The 12,255-nt window shown below is 39.4% G+C and overlaps 1 long non-coding RNA gene across 1 annotated transcript; it reads left to right on the plus strand.

Annotated features, from left to right (window-relative positions):
- The first annotated feature begins 212 nt into the window (after positions 1-212).
- On the plus strand, positions 213-8,889 carry LOC127013356 (uncharacterized). The gene is made up of 3 exons (XR_007766069.1): positions 213-590; positions 5,925-6,498; positions 7,095-8,889. It is a non-coding gene; the product is annotated as an uncharacterized LOC127013356 (long non-coding RNA).
- The last annotated feature ends 3,366 nt before the right edge of the window (positions 8,890-12,255 follow it).

Here is a 12,255-nt window from a genome sequence, read left to right on the forward strand (position 1 = left end):
TAGGACAGCAGCAACCTGGCTGGGGTTAATGAAGAGCTTAATGATCTCCTGGTGTGACAAAGAGCCCCCTGGAAGCAGCTGCTGTAAAAGGAGAGGTTCTGGTACCAGGTGAGGAGCAGTTGCGGAGGACTTATGAAAGGGGGATATTTGTGGGGAGGGGAGTTGACTTAGGAAGGTTGTAGGGAAGAGTAAAGAATGGCTGCTAGATGTCTAATTCAGATTTTGATCTTCCATTCAGGAGAGAGGAGGTGTCTGGACTGATTCTGTTTACTTCTGAAGGGCAAGCAGTGGCAAAGGTGCTAGAAGTTAAGGCATTCTAGAGTGCAGAGTAACATAAGGAGGGTATTATTTGTCTTTTCCTGCCTCTCTGGGAGAGGAGAGATATTAAATGCAGTATGCTAGCTGTGGTCTAGGGCCCTCTGTGGCTACTTCAGGTATTGGTATTCCCAGATGTTCCTCAAACCAGGATACAGCTTCTCCTGCTGATGGAACTATGGATATATACCTGTTACTGTGCACTTCTGATGCTTCTGGATGTGACCACCAGCTGCAGATGTGAAGATACATGGTCTGCCTTTTACAAAGATCAGGTACTATTGCTATAGTTTAACCATGATAAATGCAAAGATCTGCTGACACAAACCGGGCAGTGCAGAAGTGCTGTGGGTATTGACTGTCCTTTTCTACCAGTGTGCCTGAGCTGGAAGAGCTTGTTCACAGCTCTGCAGGGTATGGTGCAGGGAGCCTTGAACAGCTGTGGGTGAGTGATGAAGTGCCCTCTGGGAACGAAGAGCTCCCTAAACCTGTTATACAATTTCTGATTACATTAATAGCCCCTGTGTTGTGCTGGCTTAAAGTCATGCTGGTGTAGTCCTTCTGGATGTGAAGGACAGAGAAGCTACGGTATGTTGGCTATGAAAGATTTCTTTGGTTTGAGGGGTTGTTTGTTTGTTTTTGTTGTTCAGTCACACTGGATGACCATTTTAATGAATGAATGAATTCACCAAATCAGAAATAGCAAGTTCATTTAAGTCTGTCTGGCTACTCAGTTTCACACACTACTGCCTGGACATACTGCTGTCCCAGCCTCTGAACTAGCCCTTCATAGTAATCTGAAACTTGTTTCAGACTTGTGGGGCTCTTAAACAGGATCAGAGGCCATGGATGGTGAGGTGAACAGAGCATAGCCCAGTAGATGTACCCATGGCTGAAAGCCCCCTGTGTTAGGCTAAGTTGTGATGCTGGGGTGCTCCCTGAAAGCGGCAGAATGTACTGACATTTAACGGTGGTAGCTTCTTAAAAAGTCATTGCCAGACTCTAAACTGATGTACCTGAAGGTTAGGAAGCTGAACTGGGTCTTTACCTGCAATTTAGGATTATTTGCTGTATGTTGCATCATCTATGGCCTGTGCAGTTTAGGTTATGTAACTAATAAAAGGAACTGTTTGGTGCGTCAAAAAGGTAAAGTAGCTCATTTGATCTAAATCCTGAATCTGAGGATGGGGCAGGGGGAAAGGAAAAGCCTCTGCTGTGTAAGAGTTATGGTTGTAAAAGTAACTAGATGGGCCAGGTTGCCATTTATCCCTGCTTTAATTGATGAAGCTGCCTTCTAAATCATCAGAGATGCACAAGTCAAATTTAATACTAATTAAAATTAGAAAAAAAGTACAGATTTTTCTCTCCATTTATAATCCTGTAGGTTAACCTCCTCCCATGTCTTCCATTATCCTTTTTCACTGAGTTAGTGAAGTTAGCAATGTCTGTCCAAGAGTGCTCTTATCAATGTCTGTATTTTTCCTACTACTGTGAGCAAACAGTATTTGTTTCCTGTGTTTCTCTAAGGACTCTCAATCTATCTTTTCTTCAGTCCTTTCTTGTCCCAGATAACTGTGTGTAAAATCTGGTTCTGGTCTTTTTAATGGTTGATCTTCAGCATTTTCCCTGCCTTAGGAGCAGGCTGTCTCTTATGCTCTACTATCTGGTCTCTCTGCCAGGTGCCTTCAATACTTAACTAGGCAAACTCTGAACAGATGGATTTTTTTATTTTCCTCTCTCTAATATTAATTTTTCTCTTTGGTGTTAGTTGCCATTCATGCCAGGAGTAGAAATAAGGCTTCAGTGACATATTTAGAACTTCTAGAATGAAGATGAATTCCCTTCAAACTTTTCCACCTGAACTTTTATTCTTTTTTTTCATGAAGAATGACAATGTGATTATTTCTAGTTAAACATCAGTTCCTGAATGTTTATAATGATCTTAAGACCAGTATCTGTGCCAGAAGGTCACTGTCAAAGATGTCATTAAAATTGTATGTTACTGCTAAAGGACTTTTCACAAGTGGATGGCTAATGAAATTCATTGGAAGTACCTGTAAAGATAAATGAGAACACTTGTTTTGGTTAAGAAAAGCTAATTTGTTAGATTTTTATGGGTTTCTAAAATACCTTTCAAATACCGTGGGTGAGGAAACTACTATGCTTAAATTTTAAGATTGTTTGAGCCATGTATACTTTTCCTGAAGCTTTTGCCTGCTGGGCCATGCAGGGATACTTACAAAATTAGTGTGCAACTGTGAATGTACCCTTTTACTAGGGATTTGTATAATTTGATTATAACAAGAGCTGGAGTCAAGCTACCCTACTACTTCCTTACTACTTTTAGAGAGCTACAAAGAAAAGAAGTAAGTTTGGGAGGCAGAGAGGGAGTAAAGGTTCTTATAAGGCTATTTCTTAATGGGGGAAGACATTTCTAGTGGATTTCAGGAGACCTATGAAATTATCCAAATCTTGCTTCTTCTTGTTTAACATTAAACTCTTTAATGTTTTTGCTGTGTATGTATGATGCACATACCTTTATGCAATACTTTCTTGAGGAGCAAAAAGAAACCAAAAACAAACAACAGGATTTAGATGAAAAACAAAAGGAAGGAAAAAACACCTAAGATTTTTGTACCGGTATGGGCTGGGCTAGAGTTAATTTTCTTCATAGTAGCTTGTATGGTGCTATGTTTTGGATCTGTGACCAAAACAGGGTTGATAATACAGGGATGTTTTGGCTATTGCTGAGCAGTGCTTACACAGAATCAAGGCCTTTCCTGCTTCTCACACTGCCCTGCCAGCAAGTAGGCTGGGGGTGCATGAGAAACTGGGAGGACAGACAGCTGAGATAGCTGACTCCAAATGACCTAAGGGATGTCCTGTACCATATAATGTCATGTTCACCAATAAAAGCTGGGGGAAGGGGGGATGTTGGGAGTTATGACATTTGTCTTCCCAAGTAACTGTTCTGCATGATGGAGCCCTGCTTTCCTGGGAATGGCTAAACACCTGCCCACCAATGGGGAGTAGTGAATGAATTCCTTGTTTTGCTTTGCCTTTTTGCGCAGCTTTTGTCTTACCTGTTAAACTGTCTTTATCTCAACCCACAAGTTTTCTCACTTTTACCCTTCTGATTCTCTCCCCCATCTGACTGGGGGCAGGGGGACTGAGCAAGCAGCTGTGTGGGGTTTAGCTGTCTACTGGGGTTAAACCACAACTGCAGAAATGGCTAAACTAACCTGAAAACAGAAAGATATGCAAGATTGTAGACTGACTTCCTTTCATGGTGGCTGGCTGAACTCATTGCTTAGAAGAGCACAAAGCAGTATAGAAGTGGCACGTTATTTTCTGTCTGTGGACATGAAAACTACATATTGGGGGGTGGGGGAGGAGGAGACAGGTATATTTCAGACTCTGGATAACTTAAAAAAGCTGAAGAAGTAGTCTCAGTTGCAGAAAGTGATTTCAGACTTGCCTTCTCTGTCAGTCCTTACTCTGTCAGGACCCTTGCCCGTGATTCTTCTTAATACTTTCTAAATTGGCAAATTTCAAGATTTGCTTTTTGGTTGAAGTGGTGGTTTCTTCTCTCTTTAAAACATGGCTACAAAAGAAAAAATTTAATTATAACCCATTTACCTGAAGCTTTAGTCTATATCAATCTATAATGTTGCACTACAAATTCAACAAGGCTAAGTGCCGGGTCCTGCCCTTGGGTCATAACAACCCCATGCAATGCTACAGGCTTGGGGAAGGGTGGCTGGAAAGCTGCCTGGCAGAAAAGGACCTGGGGGTGTTGGTCAACAGCCAGCTGAATATGAGCCAGCAGTGTGCCCAGGTGGCCAAGAAGGCCAGTAGCATCCTGGCTTGTATCAGAAATAGTGTGGCCAGCAGGACTAGGGAAGTGATTGTCCCCCTGTACTCGGCACTGGTGAGGCCGCACCTCAAATAATACTGTGTTCAGTTGTGGGCCCCTCACTACAAGAAAGACATTGAGGTGCTGGAGCGTGTCCAAAGAAGGGCAAGGAAGCTGGTGAAGGGTCTAGAGCACAAGTCTTATGAGGAGCAGTTGAGGGAACTGGGGTTGTTTAGCCTGGAGAAAAGGAGGCTCAGGGGAGACCTTATCGCTCTCTACAACTACCTGAAAGGAGGTTGTAGCAAGGTGGGTGTCAGTCTCTTTTCCCAAGTAACAAGCCATAGGACAAGAGGAAATGGCCTCAAGTTGTGCCAGGGGAGGTCTAGATTGGATATTAGGAAAAATTTCTTCACCGAAAGGGTTATCAAGCATTGGAACAGGCTGTCCAGGAAAGTGGTTGAGTCACCATCCCTGGAGACATTTAAAAGATGTCTACACATCTTTTGGTGTGGTGCTTAGGGACATGGTTTAGTGGTGGACTTGGCAGTGTTAGGTTAACGGTTGGACTTGATGATCTTATAGGTCTTTTCCAACCTAAATGATTCTATGATTCTGTGAAATAATTTAAATTAAACTCCTATTTGTATTGCTTTAATAAACAGTTCAGTAGTGTATCTTGAGCACTTATTAACTTATCTTTTGCTGATGTCATAAGTTTGTATCAAAGCTGTCTTCAAGACAGCTGAAGTTCAAAAATATTGTCATGTATAGCCCACAAGTATATTGCTTTAGGGTTAGTTTTTTTACAGGTGAAAATAATTCTCATTTTACAGATAGATTTCATAGAGCTAAAGAAAATTTGAGATAATTTTTGAGCTAAGAAAATGAGGACAGTAGAATCTGTGGGTAATTATCACCGTTGAAAAGCCATCCAGTCGTTTGACATGCTAAGTATCACTTTAGGTAACTTCGTCCAACTCAAATTTAAGAGCCTCTGATCCTGGGCCAGAGTTTAAAGGACTTGGACACTTGAGGTTGCAGTTAGAGGCTTAGCAGCTCTTCAGAATCCTACTAGGCTCTTATTTGCAGTTACCTGAAATCTGTAAAAACTCCAGCAGTCAGAATAAACTGCACCAAAGTGTTTGCATTGTTTAGCCAAACCCCTTGAGGAAAACCCCTTTGAAGAGAAAGGAAGGCTGCAGTAGGACTAAAAGAAGGCTTAGGAGGAGAGCTTCAGAGGAGTCTTTCTTTTCTGCTTTAAAAGTATCTTTGAAGTAATTATGTTATGTACCAGCAGAAAAGCAGGCATATGCTGTGAAAATTGCTTATTGCCCTGTTTGTACCCACCTTTCTTCTATCCTTGACACCTTTCTTCTACCTTAGCTTTGCTGAATATTTTCTCTTCTCTTATCCTGAGGTTGCAAACTCTGTGTCACAGAACCATCTCTTTATAGTTGTATGCTCCAAATTTAATATGATTTGAGTCATATTCTAGAGGCCACTGCAGTTCAAACACATTTTAGAGAAAAGCTGTCACCTTGAGGACACAAAGTTGTTTTGTTTTCTTCCTGAAACTCAACTTTCTGGAAAATTAATTTCAGTGTAGTTGCTCTTGAATACAATTTGTGGCAGAAGAACTTGCTTTTTTTTCTTGATTGATACCTTCTAGGAATTGTGGTATGTATAACTGATCAGTTATTATCATGACTTTCCCCTCTTTTTTTTTTTTTTTTTTTTTTTTTTTTTCTGTCAGGCAAGAACTGGGAGCTGAGACCCAGTGGGTATAGGTCCTGGATGAGGCTGGGACAGTTGAGGCCCTGTTGGTGCACTTGCGGCCTTGGCACCAGATTCAAATAAATCTTCATGATAATGATTGCAGGAATACTGAGGTGCTTCAAGTAGCCTGCCATGGTCATTGCCCTCACCCTCTGGTTGACAGGGCGGTTTCTGCAGTTACCACCTTTACTGGATAAAGTTTCCATGCTATCTCCTGTCTGTACTATAGGCCATAGCTTATCCATCATCCAGGTGCTGGATGACAAACTCTGTCATAGAGGGGAAAATCCTGAAGAAGAAAGATTTGTCAAAGACTTTCTTCAAGCTTTCATTATCTCCAGTCCCTCTGGATACAAGAGGCCTGTTTAGTTTGTCTCACTGTCTGTCTGGGACTATGAAATAAAATCAGGATAAAACAAACTCAAGATAACTGAAGTCATCCTGGTGGTCAGAATTTCATCTATGCCAACCATAGCAGGAGGTGGGAAAGAAGGTTTGGGCGTGTCAGAATGCATGCCTTCATGTCTTCAAGAAGCTGATGTATACACACAGTAAGTAATGTGCTAAGCAGAGTCTTTACTGAGATACTGTCAGAACAACATCTTGAGGACACGAGTGCCGTATTGAGCGTCATCTGATTCAATAATAATTTCAGCCCAGGAGTCTGGGATCTGTGGATGGCACCAAAAAAAAAAAAGGGGGGGGGGGGGGGGGAGGAATATGATGTAGCTTTGGCTTGTAGAAACTTCCAGGCAGGACTTCAACAGAAGGCTTTTTAATGAGATAAGCATGCAAAATGAAGGAAGATACATGAGGAGCATATGTGGGAAGTATAGCAGTAAATTGCTCTTATGTGTCATAAATGTAGTTCTCACATACAGAATATCACAAAGTTCTGTCTGGGTATTTTGCCTATTTAAACTGTTTAGGACTATCAAGAGGCACCAGCGTGTGTCCCTAGTGCAAAAACGCGTGCTACTCACTTCATTCTGACTTGACACCACTCCCCCATGCTCCCAAGGATCAATAACACTGTGTCTAGCAGAGCAGGATTATCAATGAATATTAGCTGGCTGGGGCTCACACTTGTCTTTATCTGCTTTAGATAAATTAATAGCATGTCTCATATTTCTTTCTCTATCCGCAGAATGCAATTGCAACTCAACACAAACTCACTATCAAGGTACTGCTTGGTTGCTGCAGGTTGCTCGCACTTCCAGCCTTGTAGCTGGGAAGGGCCTGCAGTGAGGGGAAGGAAGTTGGAAAGACACTGTCTTGATTTGAGTAAGACCTTATCTCTGTCACCTTGGCTGTCAGCAGCTGAACTTTCTCATGAAACAGGGAAGTGTATCCTTCTGTTGGTTTAAACTGGTACACATCTGCCTGCTTGTTAAAAGGACTTTCATGCTGAGAGTACGTGATGCAAATGCTTATAAAATTCACTGGCTTACTGGGTAGGGTGAAGATGTTAACTTTAACCTACCTGAAAACTTCAATACTTTGGCAGTCTAAATTCTTAGCAGAAATAATGTAACCTTAAGCACTGTTAGGACAATTAACGTTTCAGGTTGTCTAGCTTCATTATACATCTATATAACTTCAACATAGCAATACTTCTCATGAAAATCATGGATAGTTCCTCAGGACAAGACCTACAGAATGTTTTTAAGCTACCAGTTATCTTCAACATTGTGCACACAACTGGTTAGAAAGACATAATGCTAACTGAAAATACCTATTTACTTTTTCTTCAATGTCTCTGCCTCTGAGGAAATGTCTTACTTTTGTAGTGCTTAGCAGCCTGATTTGTGACTACTGGGGTGGGAGGTAGGCTTTGATGCAAGACTAATGAAATCAAATGTGTCCTATTGAAACATATTAGAAGTCAGCAAATTTATAATCTAACAATTTGAGACTCTATTAAAGGCTCGCCAAGACTCTTAATAATTCTCTAGAATTCTAAGTGGGTGAATATCTATTTAAATTCTATAGAATAGTTAAAAAGCAAAGCCTTAAACATAGAGGTCACTATTTTCTGCAGGGATTTGTCACAGGAGAGTAAAGATCAAACCTGTTCTGCTCCTTGTTTTACAGGATAATTGGTCACCCGCTGGTAACTGAAACTTTACTTGCTTTGTGAAGCCCTAGAGAAATCCTTTATTTTAACTGTGGTCTTGGTTTGGTTTTTGGTTGGTTGTTCTTTTGTTTGTTTGTTTTTCCATTATTGGCAACTCTTTTCCCCTTAAGTGTCCCAGAAAAATGGCTAAAAGAGAAAAAAACGAAGGCATAATGACAAAGGAAGAGATGATGAGCCACAGGGCAAAGCACTGAGGATTTTCCAGCACTCAAGGACTGTAAACTATGAAATACGCTTTTTTTTTATGCACCAAATACTGCAAACACTGTATTTTAAAGTATATAAGTAGGCATGCTAATAATGTAAAAGAAAAGATTCTCTTGTTCACCAGGTAAATATGATGAAGAAATGCAAAAAAAAAAAAGGCATATAAATGAAGCTTATCAGGGAGCATAAAATGTTAACGAAGCATAAAAGTGAAATTTTACAAAATAGTAACTTGTTGACTGTTTTTGTCACAGATCCTTATTATAACGTCTCAGCAATTATGCAGTCTACAGACATGGAGTTAATAAACTTGAAAGATATCATACCAGAGAGGCTTCACTGCAGCTATAGAGTTAGTTGCAAGGGTCACACTTGCCCAATCAAAAGAGAATTTTGAGGTTTTGTTTGTTCATTTCAATGAATATTTGGATAAAGAGGACGTTTGCTGTTTTTTTGTTTGGGGGAGGAGGGGTGGTGTTGGTTCCTCTCCCCCCCCACTCCTGCAATGCTCCTCTATGAGAAAACATGTGATACCAACAACAGCAGAATCAGTGCTGAACTTGATTGGAAAGGAGTGAGACATATGGCAATAAAGTCTTAAAAGAAACCTGAAGATTCTTTTATTATTACTTTTAAAATAGGAGTAGCCCCTTGGGAATAAGGTAATTACTAGGGGGATTGGTGTTCAGATATACTATCTGGACCCTAGAAATTTTCTTTTCCAGCTAGTTGTTTCCCCTGTAAAAAGCTGCAAGTGAGTGTAATTAGGCTGCCAACAAGAATTTATTTATGCTCCTTTATCTGTGAAACCCCTATAAACACAGGTTCATAAAATGTAATCCTCTATAATCACCCAGCTAAAGCAAAATACCTATAGCAGAAATTCTAACAAGCAATTTTTGCACCCCTTCCCACCCCTTACTAAGATATGCTTGTTCCTAAAAAGAGTAACTTTGCAAATTTTGTTGTTGTTGTTTTCTGCTATGGAAAAGTAATGATGTCTTTCCCTTGTGCCTATATTTTGAGCTTAATGTAAAGTCAAATTTTAGCTGGAAAATGGGGTCAACTTATTGTCAAAAGCAAATCTGATTTCTTAATCTTTGCTGCCAAAATCTTTCACTAGAAATGTTTCAGTTTGTTTTCTAAAGTTATAGTTGTGCCACCTCCACAAACTCCTACTCCCTAGCCCTCGCTCCTGGAGTCTAATGACATTAATCACTATTAAAATGGAAAGTACTGGAAAGTATAGCAAAATGACACCAATCTTGATGAAGAAAAATCATATGGTGTGCACAGACAGTGTTTAGCTTATGGAAAATTACACAATAATCCCTTTGGCCTCTAGTTTTAAAGTTGTTGTTTTGATGTCAGTGTAGTGTCTGCTTTCTGGAAAGCATAAAGCAGAATTTTTTTTATTAATGTTTGGCTTTACTGAGGTTGCTATTAGGGGCTATCATTCTGCAGAACGTAAATTGTATGTGTGGCTACAGGCTGATAAAATTACTTTCATTCATTAGATTACAAATCTCTCAGAAGAAATAGCACTGATATTTTCCAGCAACTACAATTCAAATAACGCTTAGTTTTTATTGGTCCAATAGTACAACTTTAGCCCGAGGCTTGACTTCTGCTGGGAGTGGTGCTCTCGGGTGATTACACAAAATAAGAAAAGTAAGAATTTGTTATCCTTTAATATGCATGACCAGTAACTCTTCTGAGAGGAAGCATATTGGGAAGGGAGAATTCTATTTAGCAGAAATTGCTGGGGCAGGAAGGTATGAAAAATAAATACCATTTAAATTTGATTTACTGAAGTACTTGGTGTACAAAACTGTGAAATATTCAAAGCATTTTGGGTGTCAGGGAGTCCATGAAGACAAACCTTACAACTCTGCTTCAGTAGACTGTAGGCAAGAACAGTATCTACTTTATCAGTTTAAACTAGAAATGTTTATATACTTGTTAAATAGGTCATAATCACAGTTAACAAGAGATGAAGCAGACATTGTTTTTATATCTGCAGATGTTAAAGTGACTTCTGCTTGTCTGAATATGCCTTAAATTACCGAAAAGGGGAAGAGGAGGCTATGTAGTCATCCAACTGTGCTCTATTTTTCTTTTCTTTTTTTTCCCCCAAGTAGCAGCAGCAGTTATACCTATACTTCCATTAATGCCTTGACCTATGGACTGCATAATACATCTTGTCTCTTGACTACTGTGGATGCTGAAAATTTCATTAATTCAAAAAGCAACTAAACAAATTCATAAAAGAGAATTTTTTTATTAACTGTTTTATTAAGGGTTGCTAAATACAAACATCTCTTCATCAAGGTGTTCCTGAATGTCATATAACTGTAGTCTGGAAGAGTTATTTAGAAATTGTTGCCATATAAGCAGTATGCCAATATAAGTTATTGTAATAAAGGCCAAATCTCTTACTAAGCTGATGCAGAATGTTGAAATAATTAATACTGAAAACAGTTTACTTCATCCTAGAAAGAAGGGAAGATATGAAGGAATTATGATTCACAAAGTGACAACACTTGATTTGTCTTATAAATACAACAGCTCATAGGTTCCAGGTAATTCAGTGTACAGTTGTTGCAGAGTTCAAATCAATCTGGCAAACTGTAACTGGGTTAAATTCAAGAACAGTATATAAAATTCCCCTTCACTGTAAAACTTCATGGCATAGAGTGAAGATAACTAATTAATCTCATTAACATCCTTGATTATTTTCACAAATTGTTTCCATTAGGCTCACCAGAAAAGGCACCCATTCCTTGAAGGCTGGCCTAGAGAATTTATTGAAAGTACCTTGCTACAGACAAGTTAGTGTGTTATCTTTAATGTTATTTTGAAAACCCTAAGGGATCATAAAAGACGAGAATAAAGTTCTGGTGTGATGTGGATGTAGGAAACTTACCATTTTTGGGTCTTCATATAATGGACAACAAAGGCATGGGGAATTCTGGGTTGCAGCATGTAGCAGCAAGCTTGGCTTTTGCTCCAACCAAAAGACATGCCTATGACTTTAACCATGGTGTGTGGACATGTGGGAATGACAGCTGCTTTGTACTGTCAAAATACGGGGATGAGCCTTTATGAACAACTCCTACCTTCAGTGAAAATATGCATGGCAGAATCTGAGAAACAACAAACCATGGAATGGGCATGACAAAGCTACATAGGTTCTCCTACTTGGATAATAGTTTATCTGAGGTTCACTGATCCTGCTTGCCAAGTATATGAAGGCACTATCCAAAGGAAACACAGTTGAATCCCATGGATGGCTGCCATTTGAGATGCCTTCCCAGCACTGAGAGCATGACCATTTGTCACGTTGTGTTGCTACTGATACATTTACTGCACACTTCTTGTATTTGTGTGCTGAAGTTTGGGGTTTTAATGCAGAAATGTGCAACTTCAACATCCACAGTAATTTGTTGTATAAGCTAACCGTAGTTGCCATGGAATCCTAATGAAGAGAAACGTTGCTGACACTACTTGCTCCCCTCACCTGCCTGTTCCTTTGTTTAATTCAAGTCTGATTCCTTCTATACCCTGAAATGGAGGGGAATAGATGACTATTAAAAAATAATTCTCCTTGTGATGTTATTATCCAGCTTAGTATGCAGCATGATTAGATAAAGTTCTGACCTGAAATAGGAAAAAGAGCATATAAGTCAATTTGGTTTTAACATTGATATATGCAAAATATAAGTCTTTTTTTCACCATTGACATCATTACGGATAAAAGAAATGAAAAGCAACTGGCATCCATTTTTGTGAAGAAGGAATGGTATTTACTTGGGAAAAAATATTACTTAAATGTACTAATTTATTGCTTCATTTTTTGATTTACTAATAATTCTGCTTATACAGAGTGAAGAATCCTATTATTTGGGCCCTGTGAGATACATAATTTGATAAGCAACTTTCGCTGACTGTTGTAGGAACTCTG

This window comes from Gymnogyps californianus, chromosome 2, assembly GCF_018139145.2.
Source record: "Gymnogyps californianus isolate 813 chromosome 2, ASM1813914v2, whole genome shotgun sequence".
NCBI lineage: Eukaryota > Metazoa > Chordata > Aves > Accipitriformes > Cathartidae > Gymnogyps > Gymnogyps californianus.